The 22,300-nt window shown below is 24.5% G+C and overlaps 1 protein-coding gene across 1 annotated transcript in view; it reads right to left on the bottom strand.

The window, feature by feature from the left end:
* LOC145835515 (large ribosomal subunit protein eL33-like) overlaps positions 1–6,827 on the bottom strand; it is a 199,087-nt gene extending 192,260 nt beyond the window's left edge. Inside the window, exon 1 of the mRNA XM_082943158.1 lies at positions 6,817–6,827. The gene's annotated coding sequence lies outside the window, so the exon portion shown is untranslated. The remainder of the gene's footprint in view (positions 1–6,816) is intronic.
* Between the last annotated feature and the right edge of the window lie 15,473 nt (positions 6,828–22,300).

Consider the following 22,300-nt stretch of genomic DNA (forward strand, 5'->3'; position numbering starts at 1 on the left):
ACCTCATGACTCTCCATTTTACAGCTTATGGCCCCATAAACATCTCAACTTTCCCATAATATTGAGTATAAGTTCTAAACCTCACATTCTGTATTAAAACTATAATTAAAACAAAAGCCAGGAATTTTTTAGAAAAATACTTTATCTGAATTTAATTTTGTTGGTTTTTTTTTTTTTTTTTTAACGTAGTAAAGATGCACACAAATATTAGAAAATAAATATATGCCAAACACTTAAATAAATAAAAATTGCATTAAGTAAATTCACTTACTCATATAACATTTGTAAAAACACAGCTAAACCCCCTATGGCCTTAGTATAAATATATATCCTAGGTAAAAACATAGTTTTAATCATTTATTTTTATATATTTATTTCACACATGTTTCTTCTATTCTCCACCATTTTATGTATTCATTTTATTCTTTGACTATAACTCTTCATATTTTTTTTATATATTTATTCTTTCAAAAATTTATTTTACAAACTAAGTTTCGGTCAAAGACCTCATCAGTGCTTAAATAAATCTAATTCAAATAGAATAGAAATTCTATTTGAATAAGATTTATTTAAGCACTGACGAAGTTTTTGACCAACACTTAGTTTGTAAAATAAATTTTTAAAAGAATAAATTAAGAGTTTAAACATAACTCACTCCTTTTCGAAAATTTTTTATTGATTAATTTTGTTTAGCTTTCTTCGTAATAAAATTGCTAAAAAATATGAATATTATAGAGTAATTTTAGTTATATATAGTGAATTTGAAAAGTCTCACAAAAAATAGTTACGTCATAAAGTATAGAACTTTGTGCCAAGAGCTACCTGGATAATAGGTTCATAATCCTATCCCAAGCTAGAAACACCTATCATCTTTCAGTTCTAGAATCTTTGTTTATTAGAACTCGCAAGCCAAAAATTTGCAAACAAAGAGATTTTTACAATTTAAAACTTTACAAATAGCGTCTTTAGTAGTATTATTGTTGTCGTTATTGTCGTATTTTTAATGTGCTTTTTATTTAATTTAGTTTCAGGTAAAAATTTCTACTATTTTAAACGTTTTTGTTTTAGCAATTTTGTCTTATAAATTACTTTAAGTTAGTTCAGTACAACTCTATTCTATTTTTCAAACTTTTTCTAAACAGACTTTTATACTTTATAATGTAACTATTTTTTGTTAGACTTTTCAAATTCGCTATATATAACTAAAATTACTCTATAATATTCATAGTTTCAATCAATTTTATTCCGAAGAGAGCTAAACGAAATTAATCAATAAACTTTTTTCGAAAATGAGTGAGTTATGTTTAAACTTTTTAATTAAAACCAGTACCAAAACCAAACTATTCAGAAAGAATAAATATATTACTTATCCTCCAGCAGTTGAGATCTCTCTATTTGTTTTCTTAAAACCAAAACATATAATATATTTTTTTATATGTTAAGTTCCACGTTTAACTGGAAACCTGTATTCAAATCAGAGAGAAACCGTGATTTTTTACTTACACACCCAATAAAACGGCTAGAGGTCTTTTTACTGCAGGTTTATACTTCGCATATAACCTCCTTGTTGTTTTATGCTTTACATTTTAACTTTCATATTTAACACAAACCTGTAATTATTAACATAGTTTAATTATTAAATATTTAACACATATGTATAAGATCTTTAATTTAGATACCCAACTGTTCCTTTCTAAAACAATAATTAATTAACTGTTTTACTTATTATATAACATACATGTAGTTTAAGCCATGGTGGTTTTATGTATGGCACTGTAACTTAATTATTGGTCAGGACTTTGAAAGCTTAATAACAAGTTTGATTTTTGTGCTTTGTTTAAAATTTATTAATTTTAATTCAGTCTGCTTTCTAATTGCTAAACTTTAATTTTGTTTTAATTTAAATTAACTATTATAAAGGTTCAATAAATAAAATATACACTATACAAAGTTTCAGTGGCTTTTGTTGCCTAACTATTGTTTAATTTATTAATTCAATAAAAAATGCTTGTTGTTTTACTTTTCATTCACAACAGATAACATATTACTCTTTTAAATTAAGGGCTTTATAATTACTACAAGGAAAAGTATGTTTTTTGTATCTCTGCTCTGCATATGACGTGGAGACTCAAATGCAATCTTTTACACCTAATTTGTTCATGAGTTTTTAGTAAACTGGTCTACATTTTTATAATGAGACAGGAAATAGATTATTTTCTAAAAATCTCAAGTGTGTTTTAAAAAAACACCAAGAAAACTTACAGTTAGAAAATCACCTAAAGATTATTTTTTATTTAACAGAAGACAAAAAATAATTAAAATAAATAAATGCATGAACAAAATTGAAATGACTGTACATAATAATTAAAATCAGAATATAAAACACCAAATATTAAGGGCATATGGGGGTAAATCACTTTTTTCACAATTTGATCTTATTTTAAATAGATTTTACTAATCTACAAGATGCGTTTTACACATTTAAAAAATTCAAAATAATTTTTGAGATATAGCTGGTCTAAGTTGGAATCAACAATTATTTCCTTATGGGAGGCGCAAACTAAAAAGGCAAAAATAGACTATTTCACTAAAAATCTATCTTCTACGTTTTTTGAGATTACTACCTCAAACTTTCAGGAAGTGTTCCTTGATATATTTAAAAAATTCTGGCGGAAATTTTTTTAAATTAAAAAATAAAAATTTTGTATAGAAAGTAAACAAAAAAAAAACAGTTTTTTTTGTATTTTTGTTATTATTATTATTTTTTCTAATATTTTTCCAACAGAATTTTCTAAATATTGCAAGGAACATTTCCTAAAAATTTGAGTTAGTTATCTCAAAAAAACGTAGGAGCTAGACTTTTAGTGATTTTTAGTTATTTGCCATTTTAGTTTGCACCTCCCATAACATAACAAATAAATTATCTAATGTGTAGTATAAATTAAGTAGCTATTCCTAATGTTCATATATATTGTGATGTAATTATTAGATACATTTTTTTCAATGATTATAAACAGTAAATATTTAGAATTAGTACTTCCATCATTTTCATGTAAGTAGTTTATATTATGATTTCATATCTTATTTAGTATTTTTACTTTAACTTATTTAATTTAGATTTAAGAGTTATAAATATTATATAGTTTTATAACAGTCGGATCTAAGGACATAGAGAGGGAGGGGGGTATACACCCTTTTTTAGTTTTTGATCTTATCTTATATAATTTTTACTAAGCTACAAAATGCTTTTCACAAATTTGGAAATTCCAAAATAATTTTTGAAATATAGCCGGTCAAAGTCTGAGGCAACAATAGGTTCCTTATGGAAGGCGCAAACTAAAACGGCAAAAATAGACTGTTTCACTAAAAATCTATCTTCTCCTACATTTTTTGAGATAACTGTCTCAAATTTTTAGGAAATGTTCCTTGATATATTTCGAAAATTCTGTCAAAAAAAAATTTTTTTTAACTAAAAAATAAAAATTCTATATAAAAAATAAACAAAAAAAGAGTTTTTTTTTAGTTTTTATGTTATAAAAATTTTATTTTTTAATTTTTTTTAAATTCTGTTCCGACAGAATTTTTTAAATATTGCAAGGAATATTTCCTGAAAATTTGAGGTAGTTATCTTAAAAGACGTAGGAGGAGCTAGATTTTTAGTGATTTCTAGTTATTTGCTATTTTAGTTTGCGCCTCCCATAAGAAACCTATTGTTGCCTCCGACTTTGATCTGCTATATCTCAAAAATTAATTTGAATTTTTTAAATCTGTAAAAAGTATCTTGTAGCTTAGTAAAAACTATATTAAATAAGATCAAAAACCAAAAAAGGCTGTTTCTCGTCCTTATGTTCTTAACTTCAAGTATTTTATCTATTATTAATCTATTAAAATATATAGCATTTATTTTTATTTTTAATGGACACATGTATATACCTACTTTAGCTTCTATTCTTTCCTTAAGATATTTATTTTTTTACAGAGCTCTGTTGAAGTGAGTTAACTTGTTTAAGGGCATAGGGGTGGGTAAAACACTTTTCTTGAAATTTGGTCTTATTATATATAGTTTTTACTAAGCTACAAGATGCTTTTTAGAGATTTTAAAAATTCAAAATAATTTTTCAGATATAGCAGGTCAAAGTTGGAGACTACAATAGGTTCCTTATGGGAGGCGCAAACTAAAACATAGCGAATAACTAGAAATCACTAAAAATCTATCACCTACTACGTTTTTTGAGATAACTACATCAAATTTTCAGGAAATGTTCCTTGCAATATTTAAAAAATTCTGTTAGAACAAAATTAAAATTTATATTTAAATTTTTTTTTTTAATTTATCATGGTTGCCACTGATCAAGCTGAGAAAAATTTCCTGACTTTTTCCTGACTTTTCTAAATCAAACTCTTAAATTAAACTTATTCTAAAATACATAATCTAACACTTGAAACTATATAAAGCTTTCAATCTAATTTTAATACAGATTAAAATCAACAGTTTTTTGCTGAATTCTACCATCAAACTTCCAGTACATCACTTAAACCATCTGTTTATGATTGATGTTTGTAATAAACAGATCTATCAGCAAAGTACTTGTATTATTACCTTAAAACACAGCTTGTTTGAAAAAAGGCACAATTTTTTAGCATTTCCTAGCGTAAATGTATCAATATAAACAAACAACATATAAGAAACTTTTACAATTAAAACCTTGAATTAATAACAAACTTTCACAACTAAAATCTTAAAACAATAACAAGTTTTTACAGTTGAAACCTTAAAACAATAAAGAACAACATTTTTTATAATTTCCTAGCATAAATGTATCTCAATAAACAAAACGACATACAAAGAACTTTAACAATTTAAAACCGTAAACCAATAAATAACTTTCAAAACTCAAACCTTAAAAAAATAACAAACTTTTACAGTTAAAACATTAAAACAATAAAAAAATTAATCAAATACTGTTTTTATAAATGTATGTACTAAAATTAATGTTTTTGGTTTTTTATTAGCCTTTCAACCTCTTCATCTAATGAAAATATGGTTTCCTTCATCTGAACTGCATTCCGCTTCATTTTCTTGGCAGTTAAAATCATTTGCCTCATTTTATTTAAATCGCTCTCATCTGCTGCCCCTACACTTGTTGAAGAGAATCTTTTCTCTAAATCAAGCAACAACTTGTGGGCTTCATTTATTTTCTTTTGGCACTAATTTATTTTTACTTTCATTTATAAAATATTTCCTCTTATCATTTAGTATAAATTTGTAACAAATAAATATACTCTTATTTACTTTAAAAACTTAAGTTACTCTACAAAAAATACAAATAAACTTAATCTTGGCATATACCTCTCTTATAACTTATTTTATAAATTTAAAAACTTTGAAAAAATTATAAAGAGGTAAAGTATACACATCAGTTTGTTACATAAAATACTAAATTATCTGCTTAGTTATAAAGAACTTAATTATTTTCTTAAACAAAAACACTTTGATTTTAAAATTATGCTAGATAAACTTTTTGTATATATCACAGTTTCACTATGGAAGTGTCCTTGCTACAGATCATCAATACTAAAAAGCTTAAAAAATCTGCTTGTTCAAGTAGGGTACTTGTTCAGTATGTTAATAAAAATTTTTTGCAGTTTTGTAAAGGATATTTTACTAATTTATACCAGATAAAGGCATTGGAAATAAAATTAAATATTTTTGTAAATTTCTAGGAAAATTACTTTAAAGGACTTTTAATTAATTTTTACCATTTGAAGGCTTTAAAAACAAGGAATTTTGTAAATTTAAACTGACAAATCTTACTTTTTTTTAAATTTTATAAAATTTCTTGACTTTTCCTGACTTTTTTTCAAACCCCCCCCCCCCCATTTTTTCCTGACTTTTGTCATTTTTTTAAATTTTTCCTGACTTTTCCTGACCAAGTGGCAACCCTGTTTATTGCTACAGAATTTTCTAAATATTGCAAGGAAGATTTCCTAAAAGTTTGAGGTAGTTATCTCAAAAAACGTAGGAAAAGATAGAATTCTAGTAAAACAGTCTATTTTTGCTGTTTTAGTTTGCGCCTCCCATAAGGAACCTATTGTTGCCTCCAACTAAGACCGGCTATATCTCAAAAACTATTTTGAGTTTTTTAATCTTTTAAAAGTACCTTGTTACCATAGTAAAAATATATAAAATTAGATCTCATTGTAAAAAAAGTGTTTAATATATAATTGATATATATTTTTTTAACTGTTCAAAATATAGGTTTAATTGTTTGCTAACAAAAGATCCTAGTGAAATAACTTCACTGGAATATTAATAAAAACAAATTGTACAGTGATCTTCCTTTATTGTACCAATATATGTTTCTGTGTGTCAACAAATCAACACACTACAACTGGGTTCTGTAAAAAAATAATTACTGTAATGAAAGTATAGAAGCATTAGAATAAAGTGGAACTATACATGTTTTTCATCAAAATAAAATAGTTTCTACAGATAATATAATAGGTAAAATACTTGATATTAATTCCAACCGTTATAAACCTATACAATACTTGTAATTATTAAGTCTAAAACAAGTAAGTAAACTAAAATACACAACAAAACAACAAATCATAATATAAACAAAGCACTCACGTTAAATGGAAAGAATAACTGATTCAAATTTACTGTTATTAATGAATGAAGGAAATACATTCATTACATCTAATAATTACGTAACAATATAAATGAGGTTATTTCAACTGTTTAATTTGTATTGCAAAGTTTATTAATTTAGTTTTGGTTATGCTTACGAATCGGGGCACACGCTTTTCAACATTATTTGAAGGAACTTTTTCCTAATTTTAAAGATATTCAACATACTTTTGCTAACAGGTCCAAATTTCAAAAAGTAAAGACGTCGTAAGGTAAGAACTTTGAGAGGTACGCACCCGCGTAAGGTACGCAAATTAGAAATTATCTTTTTATAGTTGGTTTTTAAAACTAAACATTTAAAAATTTTTTACAGGTATTATCAGAGACGAAGACAAGCTCTTTAAAGCAAAGTTAGAAAACTGTAACAGTAACTACCAGTGACATTTCAACTACGTTTGACATTTTTACTATTTCAAAACTTTATCGTCAAATAAATGAAAATTTTATTTTTGTGAAACTTGTATTTGACTAAAACGAAATAAAATTAAAAAAAAAGTTTAGTAATATATTTAGTTAAACCAAAGTTTAGTCAAACTTGTACTAGAACTGTTTTAAAAAGAAAATTAATTATTATTATCAGTAGATAGAAATAAGAATGCAACTCTTCAAAAGAAATTAAACTCTAAAATTTATCAATATTTTTAAGTTTTAACTAACTAAGTTTAAATAACTTTTTAAGTTTAAACCACAGACCATTTTTTAAATAAATATAAAAACAACTTAAACATTGTTTTCAAAACTAATTAAGTATAACAAATATACTGTATTTTTAAAGTAAAGATACTACTCAAAGATTTTGTTTAACTTCGTTTCTTTTTTCGTTTGCTTTGTTTGCTGAAAATTAAATTAAAAAAATATTAGATCGTTTTTATACAGCATGATCTGAACATCATCTAAGTTGACAGCACAGCAGAAGTATTAAAATAGTTTCAAGTCAAATTAGTTCTAAAATATTTGAACAATTGTCAAAAGCTGAACCTGGAAATTTCGAAATTATTTTCTTATATATGATTATTTAACTAAAATAATTCTATAAAAATAAGTTTCATGGCAATTAAGAGGCGACTGCTACGCTCTTTTTATTTTTTTTTAATATAAGAAACAAAAGTAAAACATTGATGTTAACAATATTAAAAACGTATGTTAAAAAAACCACTAAAGACATTGCTATTTTTTGCTAAATATAAGAATAAAATTAGATTAACTTGTTTTATTTTCGCTAAAAGTGTATGCACGCGTAAATTTTCTTGTTTATTTAAACTAAAACTTCGTTAAATAGCTTAATTATATTAAAAAACTATTGCACACACTATGTATGTGCTTGATAAAACGATAAAACTTTCAATACTTTTTTATTTTTTTAATAAGTATCTGCACAATATGTAAATTTTTCTTTATTCAACAATAAAAATTTGTTATAATAGTATTATTTAAACTATAGACTGTTGCACGCATAACTATAACAATGCAAAGTTGTAAAAAATATTTAATGAAAGCGTTTAAGATATCATTAACTTACTAATCAGGTAAGCATTTTAAAAGAAAACAAAGTTTGAAGTTATTTAGTTAAAATATACTTTATTTTATTAAATTTGTTTCTTATTTTCGTTAAATTTTAATTTTTAGATTTTAGAATTCAGTCTTAAATTTGATAAACATGACCAAAATAATGTTTTAAAGTCATGCCAATACTAATTAATTTTGTTAAAAATCATATAAGTACTACTTATTAAAAAATAATTACAATTAGTACTTTATAAAACTCGCCTCAACAAGCTGTTTTAAATCTATTTTTAATAACTTGTTTGAAACACGTTAAAGTTGTGACAATGGTAACATAAAAACTAGTAATAAACAAACATTGCAAATCATATTGTCATAAAATTACCAAAATGTCTATCATCTACGGAGCTGATGTAGAATTTAAAGAATGTGGAGTCTGTCCCTTGGAAAAGGACTTGATAAAAATTTCGCTAATTCTAGAGGTACTGACTTTTATAAAAACTTAATATGTCCTTTATTAATTTATCACTTTTAGTTAATTTTAGTTAATATTTATCATGTTTAAAGTTAATAAACGTTTTGTATATAATAAAGTAAAAGTATTTAATCATTTCAATAATTTTTATAAAAATTTAATACAGAGCGCTCAAATTGGACGAGAAAGCTACTATCGCGACTTGTTAATTAGGCACAACATCCTTCCAAAAGGCAGAAGATGCAAAAAATGCAACAACCCTTGCAGGTTTGTATGTATAGTTAATTAAATGTGATAAAAACATCTATGTTTCTTAACTATGTTTAATTATTTTCTAGAAAACATAAACATGTTCAAAAATTGATCAAGTAAAATGTTGGTTGATAACCTTGAGCAAAAAAAAAAGTACAAACTATATTTTTCATTATTACTTGAAAGTTTAAATTTGAACTAAACAAAATTCTAAACAAAAATTAAAGGGCCACTCCATAAGTAATATATAACTAAAAAATTTAATGAAAAACGCTTGTACGTCTAATTAACAACATTATTATAAAAAAATATTGAAATAAATTTCTATTGCAAGATAGTGTTAAAAATTACTTAAACTATACTTTATTTTTAAACTTCTTAAAGCCATGATTCATAAAACATTAAGGTTATAGGGGGGTGGTCGTGTTTTTTACAGGTTAATCTTAATTTATAGAGTATTAAAACAGCGAAAAAATACTATTTTATTTTAAATCTATCTTCTTCTACATTTTTAAGCAATCTTCTTCAAACTTTTACGATCTAATCTTTATACAATTAAAAAAAAAACGTTACTCTGGAATTTAAAAAATTATAAGTAAAAATAACTTTTCATTGAAAAAAAATTTTTTGTAATTTTCTTCAATAAAAATTTATTTACTTACCCTTAGCATGTAGTTTGTATTTAAAGATTTCATATAAAAGCTAAAGTTAATTTTTAAAAAATGTGTTTACCCACCCCTCCAGCCTTTTAAATGTTTAGTTTTAAAAACCAACTATAAAAAGATAATTTCTAATTTGCGTACCTTACGCGGGTGCGTACCTCTCAAAGTTCTTACCTTACGACGTCTTTACTTTTTGAAATTTGGACCTGTTAGCAAAAGTATGTTGAATATCTTTAAAATTAGGAAAAAGTTCCTTCAAATAATGTTGAAAAGCGTGTGCCCCGATTCGTAAGCATAACCTTAGTTTTTATGTTTGTAATCTATTTTGAACAAAATTAAACATCAACCATTAGTTAGTGAATCAATAATTTTTTTTAAAACTTAAAAACGGCAAAGACAATAAAATGTTACATCAAGTTTCTGTGACTTTTATTGTCTTTGCCATTGTTAAGTTTTATTAAATTTTATTGATTCACTAACTAATGGTTGATGTTTTATTTTGTTCAAAATAGATTACAAACATAAAAACTAAATTAATAAACTTTGCAATACAAATTAAACAGTTAATAAAAACATAAAATAATTTTTATAGTATTTATTCCTTATCAAAATTATTTATCACTGTACTAGACAATCTCATCAAACTATTCCCTATTATAAAACTATTTTAGTGTTTTATTTCTAGCATAGCTACTAAATTAGCTATAAACAAGTGCTAAAAATTTTTATACTCATACACAACATTTTAACTTAAAATAGAGTAAAGTATTATTAAGTGCTCAGAATACTAGTTTTCTAGAATTTTTTTCAATCCTCAATTCAAGTCAAACTTAAGCTTCGTTTAGTTTTAATTGGATTTTATTATAAGCGTAAATTGTAAACACATTTAACTAACTTTTATGTAAATTAAGTGTGACCCACGTCTATGCATTGTTTTGTTAATTACTTTTCATAGGGTTCTAATTTAAGGTAAAATAAAATCTTCAATTTTTATTCAACGTTTAAATTTACAAATTTAAACGTTAAATAAAAACGTTGAAAGTGTTAACTTAACACTGAATAGCAACAATTTTAGAAGTACTACACAACTTATTAAACTTACAGCAATTGTGCTTATATAATTGATAAAACACTCAACGACTTTTTTTGAACGTTGCTAATTATCTCACTAACAAACATCAATAATTTTAATACTATAATTTTTATTATATTTCTACATGTTTGCTCTACGCAAATCTTTTATACAAAAAAAATTAATAGTTACTTATTAAAACTTTTTTACAACTCTTGGTTTTAAAAACCTTTTCTTTTTCTGTAAACCATTTTTAAGTTGTTGATTTTTGATTTTGTAACACTTAAGAAAGGAGATGAAAAGTAAACGTAAGTGAAAAAAAAAAGTTTACTTTCACGTATATGTCTAACTTTTATTTATAGAATTAGTCTTTTAAAAAACAACAAGTATGATTTAAATTTATTAAAATATTAAAAACCATCGTTTTTTAAACACGTAAATATCTTTAAATGTATTTAATAACTTACGAGTTACGATCCTTTAAGAATAACAAAGATTTACAATAAACTAAATAACCATTTGTGATTAAATAACATAGTGTAGTAGCAGTGTAGCACCCTAGCACTATATAGAACTAAACAATTACCAACAACAAACCATGAGAAATTTGGCGACCTGGTATTATCCAAACTAGGATCAGTTTTAGGCCGACTTAGGCACGACTAAGGAATTTAATCAAATAAATTCAAATTAAATTTATTATTTAAACTAAGGGTAGGCCGCCATGTCTAATAAAAACTATGTTATTTAATGTCCGTAGACCGTATCTGGCTCGCTGAGTGAAAACAATCAGCCCTTCAATATTTACCTAGTTTAAGAAAAATCCTGCCCGCAAAAGGTAAAACTAAGGTCTGAGAGCATGTAGATCCGGCTTCCGGCCTACTAAAACAAATTTGAACTTACACTGGATATCCTAGGAATTGAAATAAAGAGCAAAAAAAAGTCTTAGGTACAACTTTCGCTGGAATTGAAGTTTATACTAGTTAAGAACGTCACATAGAAAAAGTATGCTGTCAAAATTAACTGTATTTATCAGTAATTTTAAAAAATTAAGTAAGATTAAAATGCTTTGGCCCGCGAAGGACTAATTTTTTTACATCTGGCAAACCGATATTTTAATTACTTTGGCACTAAAGCATCAGTATGTTGGTTTCATTCCGCAAAATATGACGCAGAAGTTGATCGTGCAGTTTAGTTTATAAATAATAATGAGGGCGAAAATATTTTGGCTTTGTTGACGATGGCGACAAAAAAATTCATTACTAAATTAATAGCTAGTTGTAAATAACAATAAAGAAAGTGTTTAAAACTTTTATAATAATATGAGTTTTGATTGATTTTAAACATCTTTGTCAATAACTTAAGATTAATTATGTTATAATTTTAGAAAATTATTTTTTAGTTTATATATTTTTTTATTAGTATATTCAGTAAGCTTTATTCTAGTAACCTTCTAATAATCGTTGAATTTTTTTTATAAGGTTTTAATAGTAATAAAAGAAAAAAATAAACCAGTATAGTGCTTTGAATGTGACACTAATACATAATTAAACTGCATTAAGGTTTTTGTTAGTGATTAGTAAAAATAAGCATAATATTAAACTATATAATAAAATATTTGAAGTAGTAGTAGTAATCAATTGACCAAAAAAAAAAAAACGCAAATATGCTCAAAAAACTTTTGGTCCAAGGGCAAGGGTTCACGAAAAGACCTTTCGGTTATCGAGCCGAGCGCACACCAAGTATTTCACTTAAAAAGCTAACTGTTATCTAATATGAAAGTTCATTATCGTAAATAGTTAAATAACAATGAAACCAATGCGAGTTGGGTATATTAAGGTTAAATATCAGTTTTAAACGAGCTAATTTTAAAGTGTTTTTACTGTATTCTTACACTATATTTTTATCTAACTTTCACTATTTATACAAATTAGTTATGTTTAGGTTAAAATAACTAAATAAAAACTGTTTTACTAAAAAAATACATGTAAAAATCAACATTATCAATTCAAAAATTAATTTATATTAAAATAAAACTTTAAGACAAAATGAATGTGGTAAAATAAAACTTATAAGAACAATTAAAAGTTTTAAAAAAGCAACTTATATAATTTTGGTACATTTAACGTAAAATAATATTACACGATTATAAAATATATTTTGATAAAAGCATAACTTAAAATATTATATTTAAAAATAAATCTACTTACACAAAGGGATGTTTTTAGCATAAGTTAATTTATTAATTGTATCTATTTTAAATATAAACTAATAAAAAATAGCATTTACTTACTCATAGTATGATAATAAATTGTAATTGGAACAATTTAGACTTTAAGATATAATTTTGGTTAAACTGGTAAACGAATATACTTTTTCTCTTAAAACTAAAAAGAAACTGTTGTAACGTAATAAAAAAAATTTATAGATTAAAAGGTTGGATTTGATCAGTTTTAACTAAAAAATTTAATAAAGTTTATATTTAAAAAAAAATCTTTTTAAACGTAATAACTAGAACTCATTTTTAATATTTATAATTAATTATTTTAAAAGTTTAAATTAAATGGTTTCAATACTTACTCTTTCAGTTAAAATAAACACAAAAAACCATTTAAACGTCCTTAGTAAACCCTTTTGTACATAATTAACATTAGTAATTGGTCGAGGTATAGCTTTATAGTCAAATTAAATAGATAATAAGAGAACAAATGTACTTTAAGGTTTAATAGTCACGAAAACAAAATTATAGCATCCAAAATATTGTTTTTGTACATAAATTAGATAGACAGTGACAATGATAAGTTAAAAGTTTTAATAAAAAAATAAATTAATTAAATTTCTTGTAACAAAAGACATAAATACGCTTATATAACCTCTTATGTAGAGATTTTTAGCACAAAATTATATAAAGTAATAAAAATGTAGTTTAAGCAGGTATAGTATATAAACTTACAATAAATAAACTTTTTAACAGAAACAAAAAACAAGTAAAGCGTCTTTAAAGTTATTCTAAACAGAGTTTTATAAAAAAAATCAGTTGCTGTTTTTAATAAAGAAAATAAACTTTCATAAAAATTTGTATATACAATCCTTATTGAAAACAAATATAACAATTCAGTATTTCAGATAGTTTCATAATTCGTTCGGCAGTTAAACTTCGTAACAGTTTGTATAGGTAATATAATTTAATATGACAATGAACAATTAAAAATTGTTTGGTAAGCAGTTGAAAAAAAGATAATCTTACAAAGTATAAACTTTTTGGTAAAAAAAAATACAAACTACTTTTAAAACAATAAGTAGACGTTAATATCACATAAATTTGAAAAATAGTTTAAAATGTAAGTTGAGCATGTTTAATAGAAAAAATTACAATAAATTAATTTTTAGTTTTAAACAACCACAAAAGAATATTTAAAACGACTTTAAAGTTGTTTTAAACAATTTATTTTAAAAATAAATAAGTCTGTACTGTATCTTATGTTTCTTTGATGATTTTTTTTTAATGTTAGCAAATAGATATATAGTTAATTGTTTTATCATATATCTCTTAAACTTACATTTAAGAATATTACTGCAGTGCAGAAATTTTTGAAAAGTTTCTTAAGTTATGAAATTTAAAACAGCTAAATATGAAAATTATATCAAGGTCTAATGGCCGAGCGGTTGAGGCGCCAGGCATGCAATAATCATAATTTGACATGTTTGGGTTCAAAACCCTTCACGACTAGGATTTTCATCATTAATTTGTGATCTGCTGGAACCACCCTTTAGGATCCGATCCGGATCCCAAACATTTTATGTTTCATGTAATTTTAATAGAGAAAAAAAATTATAAAAATTAGTTATAAAAATTATTTTATATTTATACTATCTTGTAGTATATATATAGTCTAATTTTTCAAAAAAGAGTCAATGTTAAATATAAAAAAATCAACTCCCTATGGCCTGAAAAAATGAATAATTTGGTCATAAGCTTCTGAATTTTTTTTCTCTAACTGTCGAAATAGGATTTTCTCTACTAATGCATTAATCGTTTACTAAAAATATGAGGTTAATTTATTAAAAATCTAAGAAGACAGAATTTTAGTAATATTCTTTTTTAATTTAGAGGAAATCTCCAATGAAAAATTGTTCTTCTATATTTCTATGAAGCTTTTTATACAAAAGACTTATTCACAAAAATTAATTGGCAATTTTAAAGTGAAAACTATTTTATGGTAATTAATTATTCTATGGCATATAATTTTAGCTTTCATGAATATATTTAAATCTAATAAAAAAAGTGGATAAAGGGTTCAAAAAGCATAAGAGTGGTTTTGGATTCATAAAAAAACTTAATACTCAACATTTGACTCAAAAGTTTTGAGTCTAACTCTAAATTTTTTTTTTTTAACGTTGTTTTTTAAAAAAGTCAGTATAGGAATCACATTAGCTCTGCTGATATAAAACAGGGCTAATTGAAATTACCTTACAGAATTTTTAATATACTAATTATAATGTATAAGTTCTTCCCAATAAATGTTTTATTCTTATTTTTGTGATAAGTCAGAATGTAAATGTTTACAACAGTGTTTTAAAAGAAAACAAAGTTATAAAAACTACAATCCTGAGATTCCATGAATTCAAAAAAAAAAATTTCAAAAAAAAAAAACAAGTGGACTTAAAATACTAAAATATTTACATTATTTTCGCATTCTTAGTTTAGGCTAACATCAATTTATCTATGTGCTGTTAACTGTGTCACCATTACTACTGTCTATAACTTCAAATACTATAAGATTTTATTGTTTCACTCAAAAAATGTCTAGTTGTGGTTTACTGTTTAGCTCTTAGCACCAATTTATACGGTTGAATGATTTTTCCTCATTGAAAAAAGCTATCTTTCGTGCTCAGAAGAGCGAAGGATTTGGTGGCTAAACGCGAAGCCACCTGTATTTGAGTTTATGAGTAGAATCGAAAACTTTCAAGTCAAAATACTTAAAAAAATGTTTTGAAATAGTTTAATATGAGTTTTTTTAAAATTTGTTTTGTTTTAGTTTATAGGAACGTTATGAGTTGATCACATGGAAACTGAAAGTTTTCTAATATTTATTTGTATTTAAGTAATGACTTAGGGAATCAACCTTTAAAGGAAGCTTTCTTTGGGTAAAAATAATTATCATTAAATAATTTTTTAAAATCAATAAAGCCAATAACAACTTTCAATATGTACATATATGAAAAAATCTAGCTAAAGTTATTGAATGTAAAACAGTGAAGGTGCAATTTTAAATACAACTTTCAAGTTGTTATATAGCCTAAAAACAATGGCAACTTATTAATATACTTACAATTCCCACCCACACAATTCCCATCCAATTTTTTTTCATTTTTTTTTATTTATGTATACAATTTTTTTAATTTATTTGAATTAATATTAACTACCACTGTTACCCTTAAAACTTTCAATTGGTTGGTAAGTGGTTCTCAGATTTGATCTGATGGGAATTGTTTGCAGGTCATGTATATTTTCTCGCCATGTAAGTGTAAAAAAAGGGACACTATTTAAGCAAATTTACTTGTTTATTATTCATGAAAATTTGTTTGTGTCCACTGCAAAACGTTTGATTATCCTATTATTGGACGTCACCTTAAAAATAACAATTTGAATATAGTTACTTTATCTGTTTGCTTTTTTCATAAATCAAGTAGTTTCCAAATGTTTATTGTTCAAAATGTCATTAACTTACAATTCTTGTCTTAGCTATACCATAACAAACTCTAGATTTTTTCAGCACAATATGCATTTTTTCTTTTAAGTTGGAAGATTTTGTTGTGATGGTTGACTAAACACTTGTCATATCATTTTTACTACTTACATTTATCAAACAAGACATTACAGTAGTTTCTTTTAACTTTCCCTTAGATTTAAGTTTTTACATTGGAATTTAGAGTTTAACATTCATTAAATTTAATTAAATTTGTTTTGTTTTCAAATCACAATTTAGTAGTTATAAGTTTTAATTTCACTATCTTAGTTTTAATGATCTTAGCCCTGGTAGTATTGTATTTCCAAAAGATTAAAGGAAGGACTTGCATTTGTTGTAGAAAAGCTAAAGTGTGGTTAAAAATAGGAACCTTATGGCACTGTTAACGTACATTATATATTGATAAACTGGTTTATCTTGACAAATTTAGAAGTTTTTGAAAATCTTAGGATAACTCAGAACAGCTCAGGTTATTTGATTTTTTTTAAACTCCGGACAAAATTGATGTATCTTTTATAATAAACTCAGGATAGTTTCAAGATTTAAAAAAACCTCAAGATAGTTTTTTTTATAGATTTTAAATGAAGTTCAATTGATTTAATTTCATTAATTATGTTATTTTATAACCAATTTCATCATATACTTGACTTTTTAAATTTTTGATTAAGGATTTGAAAAATTTTGTATAACTAAGGACAGTTTAAAGTTACTTAGAACAATTTTTGGTCACTCACAACAGGTTTTTGATTCAAATGGTGGGAAACCTGTTATTGACCCCTGAGGTAGTGAAATCTCTAATCAATCTAAAATTTTAAAAACTATCAAAAACATGTTCAAAATTAGTAACTTATATATGTTTAGGAAATAAGGAAACTTAATTATAATAAACACTTTTAAATTGCAGATGTTAAAACCTAAGTTTTAAAAAATGTTATATTTTTAACTACTTGAAAGCTATTGTTTCTAGCAAACCTGAAGTGTGCAAGTATGTACCACTGTCATATAAATAGTTATTTGGCTGTTTTAGCTTTAGGTTATTTGCTAATTTTGAGCAATGGTAAGTATTTTATGTGCTGTTGAAATGAAATAAACTTTATTTCTCTTAACTAAACTAGGGTTGCAGCACACTCAGGATAACTCAAGGATACTTTAAATTTTTGTTAAACTAGGCTGATTCAGGATAGTTTTGTTTTTTATTTTTTTAAAATTGTGGATAATTAGAAGTTTTTTTAGTCTCTGGACAGATTTTTTTAAAATTTAGAATGAAATTTAGTTGATCTAGTTTCAATATTTTATTATTTCACTGACTCAATTTTATTCAAGTACACAATTTTTATAGATTTTGAAATGATTATTAAATTTTTTTTTAGCCATGTGGCTTGCTCTTTTCTATTCTTAGAAATAACATTGTAGATTTTGTATTAAATCTTAAACAAATATTTATTGTTATTTAAGTTTATATTTAACAGAAACAGTTCAGAAATATAAAAGTTAAACTATCAGAATTGCCACACACTCAGGGTACTCAAGAAAACTCAGGATATTTTGGAATTCTAGAAAATCTTAGGACAACTCAGAATATTTTAATTTTTTTAAACTCAGAATGACTCGAGACAGGATAGTTTTAAGATTTTTTATAAATCTCAAATTATGTTTTTAAAAAAATATAGAATGAAATTTAGTTTAGCAAGTTTCAATATTTTTTTATTTTATGTACCTAATTTTGTTGAAGAAGAAGTTTTTTAATGATTTTGAAAGATTCATTTACTTGCAGTTAGTTCTTCACTGTTCTTAAAAATAACATATTAGTTTTTCTTAAAAATCTTAAATTAATATTTATCATGATTTGATTTAATATTTAATAAAAAACTTTATAGAAATACTGTTTAACTATGCTTGTTTTAGTTACTTATTTGTTTAAGTTAAACCATTTTGTTTAATACGTTTTTAATTCACATATAAAGTTAATAGTTATTACTTATACATACTTGTTTTTAGTAAAAAAAAAACAAAAATATGATTACAGACTAGTGTTGTCTTATCTTCAAAAACAGTATTTCTCATAAGTGTAGTGAACATCTAATGTAGAAGCGTACACATACAACCTTCATCATAATTTTTAAGTAGAAAAGCAGTCAGTTTTAAGCAGTCAGTTTTTTGACTCAAATAGTGGCAACCCTGTTATAAACTCAGGTTCGATTTATTGGTAATGATTACTGATTAGTGACAATAGTGTAAATCAGTAGCTGTTAAACTTAAAACTATACCTTATTGATGATTACTAAACAATGTGTTAATTTTAAAAGAAAGGCATATATTTTGTTAATTTTATTTTACTTAATACTAATTTTTATTTGTTTAACTTAGTAGCTAATATATTTAACAAATTGTATGTAATGTAGCTTATTGTACAGTATTTTCTTATATTTTTTTTCAAAAGTAATTTATTTTTATAGATAATTAACGAATTCGATAAATATTTATTCTTCAAAAACAAAAATATGATAAAAATTGTACCATAAAACATATAGTTTATAAAAAACAATTATAAAGCCTCAAGTAATTTGTATTTATAGTGAACATATTTTCAGAAACTTTATATTTCATGCTTAATTTAATTGAAATTGCTGTAAATATTCAAAATTTAAAATATTAATATACTGTCAAAAGATCATTTACAAATAAATAGATTTTCCAAGATAAACATACATAATTATATTTTATAGTGAATTATGTAGTTGTAAATAACAGTTGTTAAAAACTTATAGAAATAGCTGAAATAGCTACAGAAAAATAAGATATCTGCTGGAAATCTAAAAACTTTCTTTTACACTTTAATAAATTTTTTCAAACAATATAAATAAGACTCAATTTTTCAGAACAAAATATATTTCATGCTTCTTTCATCAGTTGTATACTAAGCAATACAAAAAACATTCAAATCTAGCTTATATAGTGAAAATGCAAGCAAAGATTATTAATAATGATAAAGCAAAGAGTAATTAACAATACATAAGTACTTCTAATTACAATGCAACTAAAAAAATAATAAAACAGAGCAACAACTTATAAAACAATTAAAGAAAACAACAAAACAGTATAATCAAAATCTTTATGTTTACACAACTTAGGTTTTCTTAACAAAATACAAATAGCCTCAAGTTTAATTAAATCCGAAATGTGAAAACAATTTTTAACAATTTTAAATCTTTTTAAATTATAATTACTAGCACAATCAAGGTTATTTACTAAGTGTTCAGCAATAGCAGATCTCTTTGAAGCATTTATTACTCTACTAGATTTAGTTTTCTTATTACTCTTACAAAATTCTTCCATACTTTTTGGAATATGTTCCTTTGTTCTTTTGCCAAATTGTCGTGAGGTCATCCCGAATCATATTTAATTCTAGTTTCTGAATTATTTTAAAACAATTAATACACCCTTGTCAAAATTTGTTTATAATTTAGTGTTAGATTTATAATGTTATCATGTTTTTAGACTAAAAACTAAATCGTATTTTACCTTATTTAGGATTAGAAAGTTTACTTCCAAAATTTATTTACGTATAATAATGTTTAAAATAATTCTGTTACATGAGTCAAACATTGTTTTTTTGTTATAAAGTCATTTAAAGCTTGTTATAACAGCTTTAATACTCTGGTTATTTTGGAATTGTGGTAGTTTTTTATTGGTTGGTTGTTAATAAAAATATTTTTTTTACACACATGATTCTTTAACTACTTATATTTTCAACAATTACAGTATACTATTGTGTTTTTTAATTAATTTATTATTATTCTATTAAATATTAAGTTTTTCACTATTATAATAAATGTTAAAAACACAATTTAGTAATATATTTATTTATAGTACATAGTTTTATTAAAACTTGTACTCTTCTTGACAACATTAAATAATAACATATATTGAAAGGCTTGTTTTGCTGGTATGGATTAAAGTATAAATTATTTGTTTAATTGTATTTACATAATTTGTTGTTATTTTTAAATAGTTTTCAAACCAAAGAATTTAACAAAAACAGTTAATTTTATAAATATGAATAAGTATAAATTGAGTAAAACTAAGCGTGAGTTAGGTTATGAAACAACTATGACAAAGCCTTGGAGCTTTCTTAATGATAGTTCCATTAAAAGTTTTGGACTTGAAAATAGTTTAAAATTATCTGAATTAGGTATTCAAAATCAACTAGTTTTCAATTCAAGTGGCACAAGATTTTATACTAATTCAATGTGTTCATTGTATACATTTGACGCATACAACTTAAAAGTTACCTCTCAATATCAATCACGCCACAACAAAGACCGTGTTTTATCTGGTGAGCGTGTAGCTTTAGTTGCAGATGTTGCAGCCAACCAATTTCATGACGATATTTTATCTTATAGCTTGTACCCAGAGTTAGTAATTTTCAACACACAACGAAATGAAGCTACCACAAAGATTGACTGTGGCATCACACAATGGAACTGTAACAGAGATTGCTTGATTCAAGCAAGCCAACACAGTCCTAATTTAGTTTACTTTACTATAAAAAAAAGTAAGACTAGGTCAGTGAAAAGCATTGATTTGTTAACAAACAAAATAAACCTACTGTTTAGTTTTCAAACAGAGTTTTATGACAGTATTTTCTTAAACAATCCGTCAGATAAAAGCAAGTTTGTTATAGTTGAAAATTATAAGCTTTTGTTTTTTGATACATTAGGAACAAGTAAAAAAGATAACTTAAAGCCTTACATGGAGTTTGATAGTGAAAAGCTAAAAACTACATCACGTAATAACAGAATAAGTTGTCTTAAATTTAATGCAAATGGATCAGAGCTTCTAGTTAGCATGGCCCACAGTTTTTTCTTTGTTTTGGACATTAATTCGTTTATTCCAAGTGTGATCAGAGACAGTAAAATTTACAAAGCTGAGTTTCTGAAAGACAATAAAAACTACATATTTGGATGCACTAATGAAAATCATGTTGTTATTTACTCAAGAGAGTCAAATAAGGTTATTAAAAAAATGGCACAGCAAAACAGTCCTTACAGTTATGCACTGAGTCCAACAGATTGTTTATTAGCAGTTACCACTGTTTCAGGCTATGGAAGAGATCTTTTTCCTATTATAAACACTTTTAGTCCTCTTGGAAACTGCAACACTTGAAGTATTTTTGGAAATTTAGCGATTTTTTAGTAATTAAAAAAAATTAGAAAATTTTAATTGAAGTTATTTTAGCTGCTCATGTACAAAGTTACTTTTGTATTAAATATAATTGAAGAAATAACCCTTAAATATTATTATAGAGTTGTTCATAAAAATTAAATTAAGTAACTCATTTTGCTCCATCTTCAAACTTAGTAAAAATAAGTCTAAATTTCTATAAACTTATTTAAAAAAATATTGACTTTACCTTATCAAATATTGATATCTTCTATGAATAAATAACTTAAAGTTTTATGTCTAACTCAGTGCTTACTTACTAAATTTTCTTGTACTCAGTAATATAAGTTGTTTAAAAAAAAATTAGTTTCAAATTTTTATAATGGCTGTTTAAAAAAAAATTAATAAAGTTTATACTAGTAAATATTTTTTATAATTAATAGTTTCTTAGTAAAAGTGTTTTTTTTTTAAATTTATAGTTTTGATGTGCTTTATAATTCTTCTTATAAGAGCCAATATTAATTTTTCTAAAATAAAATGTTGGACTTCTCTATGGCCTTAAGTAAAACACTGACTTTGACAACTTTTTCATTGGATAAGAAATAAATAGATTGTTATTTATATAAAAAATCTATTCGTTTATACACTGAAAGAATATTTATCTTATTGACTTTGGCAAATTTAGTTTGCTAAAACATCATTCCAATTAAATCTTAACAACTCATTTTA

The sequence above is a fragment of the Thalia democratica genome, chromosome 5 (assembly GCF_965202585.1).
Source record: "Thalia democratica chromosome 5, ktThaDemo2.hap1.1, whole genome shotgun sequence".
In the NCBI taxonomy this organism is placed as follows: domain Eukaryota; kingdom Metazoa; phylum Chordata; class Thaliacea; order Salpida; family Salpidae; genus Thalia; species Thalia democratica.